The 530-nt window shown below is 27.7% G+C and overlaps 1 long non-coding RNA gene across 1 annotated transcript in view; it reads right to left on the bottom strand.

Moving 5' to 3' along the window:
* The window catches only part of LOC119587130, a 132,841-nt gene that overhangs the window by 115,090 nt on the left and 17,221 nt on the right, over nucleotides 1-530 (bottom strand). The gene's annotated exons all lie outside the window — the stretch shown is intronic.

Genomic DNA, 530 nt, shown 5'->3' with positions numbered 1-530 from the left:
TAAACTGAAATCATCAGAATAAATTACACTTATATCACTGAACAGAAAACGTTAAGATATATTAAATGAATTAGAAAACTTTACTACCCTTTATCATTTATATCATTTCATCAAAGTAAGTGAAAATAAAGTTGTTTATCTTCACTTCCATTTTTCACTTATAAAGTATTTATCGTATTTTGTCATTGCAATTTAAAGCCTTCAGATTCCATCAATTCATACTTATTATTGGATATATTTGGTTGGAAAAACGAAGCAAAAGGCAAAGCTCAATACCACCATTATCAAAACAAACGCATGAATACTGAAGACAATAATAAAAAAAAAACGAGAAAAATAAAAGCACAAACACAAATACACGTAAATAAAACGAATAAAAACAATATCTGTAATACTGCAGACTCACTGTAAGAATCCATGCAATGTACATAAAAGGAAAAATTAAATAAATAAGAAATAAAAATAACTAACGAACCTGTGCGCTACTGAAGCAAGGTAGTTGACTTCACCTTATTTATGCAAATGAGGTC

The sequence above is a fragment of the Penaeus monodon genome, chromosome 22 (genome assembly GCF_015228065.2).
Source record: "Penaeus monodon isolate SGIC_2016 chromosome 22, NSTDA_Pmon_1, whole genome shotgun sequence".
Lineage (NCBI taxonomy): Eukaryota > Metazoa > Arthropoda > Malacostraca > Decapoda > Penaeidae > Penaeus > Penaeus monodon.
Note: the sequence above shows the minus strand (reverse complement) of the source record. Positions and strands in the feature narration are given on the sequence as shown.